The following is a 3,747-nucleotide window of genomic DNA, read 5'->3' as shown; positions in this document are numbered from 1 at the left end:
GTTAATCTCCTCTCAAACCAGTAACGCTACCCCATCTCCTTTTCCTTTGTGTCTATCCTTCCTGAATATTGAATATCCCTGGATGTTCAGCTCTCAGCCTTGGTCACCCGTGACCCCAACTATATCATAATCATTAATAGCAATCTGCACATTCAACTCAGCCTCCTTGCATTGAGACAAAGCCTTCATATTAACACTCACTTCCTATATTACGTAGTCGCACTAGTGGTAGAGTGGAACTAACAAGTATTGTACTGTGCCACTATGACTGATGATCTATTTATTTATTTATTTATTTATTTCGAACAGAATAAAAATTAAAAGCAAGTGTGAAACAGCGTACAAAAAACAAAACAAGAATATTTATAAAGTGTCATAATATCTATAAATAAATGAAATCGTATGTGTCCGAAAAGGAGCAGGAAGAAGCCAAAGCTTATGAATTCCCAAATTATTGATTAAAGCTGACTTATACACCATACAGTGTCCGTGCACTTGTTTACACTTACATTTTGAATTAAGTTCAAATAGAGACCTCAATTTCAAGTGAGTTTATTGTCATGTGTCCCTGATAGGACAATGAAATTCTTGCTTTGCTTCAGCACAACAGAACATAGTAGGCATTGACTACAAAACACATGAATAAATAAACTGATGAATTGCAAATAACAGATAATGGGTTATTAATGTTCAGAGTTTTGTCCGAGCCAAGTTTAATAGCCTGATGGCTGTGGGGAAGTAGCTATTCTTGAACCTGGACGTTGCAGTCTTCAGGCATCTGTACCTTCTACCTGAAGGTAGCAGAGAAATGAGTGTGTGGCCAGGATGGTGTGGGGTCCTTGATGATGCTGCCAGCCTTTTTGAGGCAGCGACTGCGATAGATCCCCTCGATGGAAGGGAGGTCAGAGCCGATGATGGACTGGGCAGTGTTTACTACTTTTTGTAGTCACTTCCTCTCCAGGGCGCTCAAGTTGCCGAACCAAGCCACGATGCAACCAGTCAGCATGCTCTCTACTGTGCACTGTAGAAGTTAGAGAGAGTCCTCCTTGTCAAACCGACTCTCCGTAATCTTCTCAAGAAGTAGAGGCATTGATGAGCTTTCTTGATAATTGCATCAGTGTTCTCGGACCAGGAAAGATCTTCAGAGATGTGCACGCCCAGGAATTTGAAGCTCTTGACCCTTTCAACCATCGACCAGTTGATATAAATGGGACTGTGGGTCCCCATCCTACCAAAGTCCACGATCAGTTCCTTGGTTTTGCTGGTGTTGAGGGCCAGGTTAGTGTGCTGGCACCATATGGACAGTTGCTCGATCTCTCTTCTATACTCTCATCCCCATCAGTGATACGTCCCACAATAGTGGTGTCGTCAGCGAACTTGATGATGGAGTTCGCACTATGACTGGCTACGCAGTCATGAGTATAGAGTGAGTACAGCAGGGGACTGAGCACACAGCCTTGAGATGCTCCCGTGCTGATTGTTATCGGGTCTGACACATTTCCACCAATACGAACAGTCTGTGGATGAGGAAGTTGAGGATCCAATTGCAGAGGGATGCACAGAGACCCAGTTCTGCGAGTTTGGTAACCAGCTTGGAGGGGATGATAATATTCCACGATGGCCATGTGGCATCCAGGTCGATGTGTTAGATGAGATTGGAGATGCCTTTATCTCAGAACAAAATCTGTTAATTTGAAATTGTAAATTTGGGGAGATAGATGGGAACAATTGGGAATATCTTTTAATTGTTTTTTTTTTTAAATGATCTATTTTTAAAGGGTCTGCCTTGTAGGCAGTTAAAGAGTGATCTCACATCCCCCACCACCTGCAGAATTCTGAATTAGTGGAGGGAATGAAGAGGACACTAAAGAGTGTGGAAGTTAGTTATGAACTACAGGCCCACAGCAATGGATTAATTACATACGCAAAGCAATTAAGCAGAACCATGTCAGTCTTGCGTTCACAGGGGTTGAAAATGCAGATGTCACTGCCAGTTGAACACAGACACAGTCCATACTACTGGGAGACAAGGTACTGGGATCGGACGAAATTGGGACTGTGTTGGAGGGGACTGTACCAGGTGCTACTACGACACCAACCGCCATGAAGAATGATGATTACCCCTGTTGGAGACATCTGATACGATTGACTATAAATGGAGGAGAACCAAGAAAGGACAATGGGGCTATTGACCCTACTTTTTATCCTGAGGTTGTCCCAGATGGACTGGAATTGGGGAAACACCCCTGCACCAAGACGTCCTTAATAGGGCTGACAACTGTCCTTACGTTTATAACACTGACCAAGATGGATCCATTGCCACAGGTTCTTGAAGTAACCAGAAAAAGATGTCAGCTTATACTTGATATGTGAAAAGTGCTTGATATGTGAAGATATATACTTGATATATACTTGATATGTGTAAAGAAAGAGATTAGTTAAAACAAATGTAGGTCCCTTGCAGTCAGAAACAGGTGAGTTGATCATGGGGAACAAGGATATGGCGGACCAATTGAATAACTACTTTGGTTCCGTCTTCACTAAGGAAGACATACATAATTTGCCGGAAATAGCAGGGGACCGCGGGTCAAAGGAGTTGGAGGAATTGAGTGAAATCCAGGTTAGCCGGGAAGTGGTGTTGGGTAAACTGAATGGATTAAAGGCTGATAAATCCCCAGGGCCAGATAGGCTGCGTCCCAGAGTACTTAAGGAAGTAGCTCCAGAAATAGTGGATGCATTAGTAATAATCTTTCAAAACTCTTTAGATTCTGGAGTAGTTCCTGAGTATTGGTGGGTAGCAAACGTAACCCCAATTTTTAAGAAGGGAGGGAGAGTGAAAACGGGGAATTACAGACCAGTTAGTCTAACATCGGTAGTGGGGAAACTGCTAGAGTCAGTTATTAAAGATGGGATAGCAGCACATTTGGAAAGTGGTGAAATCATTGGACAAAGTCAGCATGGATTTACGAAAGGTAAATCATGTCTGACGAATCTTATAGAATTTTTCGAGGATGTAACTAGTAGCGTGGATAGGGGAGAACCAGTGGATGTGGTGTATCTGGACTTCCAGAAGGCTTTCGACAAGGTCCCACATAAGAGATTAGTATACAAACTTAAAGTACACGGCATTGGGGGTTCAGTATTGATGTGGATAGAGAACTGGCTGGCAAACAGGAAGCAAAGAGTAGGAGTAAACGGGTCCTTTTCACAATGGCAGGCAGTGACTAGTGGGGTACCGCAAGGCTCAGTGCTGGGACCCCAGCTATTTACAATATATATTAATGATCTGGATGAGGGAATTGAAGGCAATATCTCCAAGTTTGCGGATGACACGAAGCTGGGGGGCAGTGTTAGCTGTGAGGAGGATGCTAGGAGACTGCAAGGTGACTTGGATAGGCTGGGTGAGTGGGCAAATGTTTGGCAGATGCAGTATAATGTGGATAAATGTGAGGTTATCCATTTTGGTGGCAAAAACAGGAAAGCAGACCATTATCTAAATGGTGGCCGACTAAGAAAAGGGGAGATGCAGCGAGACCTGGGTGTCATGGTACACCAGTCATTGAAAGTAGGTATGCAGGTGCAGCAGGCAGTGAAGAAAGCGAATGGTATGTTAGCTTTCATAGCAAAAGGATTTGAGTATAGGAGCAGGGAGGTTCTACTGCAGTTGTACAGGGTCTTGGTGAGACCACACCTGGAGTATTGCGTACAGTTTTGGTCTCCAAATCTGAGGAAGGACATTATTGCCAT

This window comes from Leucoraja erinacea, chromosome 9 (assembly GCF_028641065.1).
Source record: "Leucoraja erinacea ecotype New England chromosome 9, Leri_hhj_1, whole genome shotgun sequence".
NCBI lineage: Eukaryota > Metazoa > Chordata > Chondrichthyes > Rajiformes > Rajidae > Leucoraja > Leucoraja erinaceus.
The sequence above is the reverse complement of the archived record's forward strand: the minus strand, read 5'-3'. Positions refer to the sequence as shown.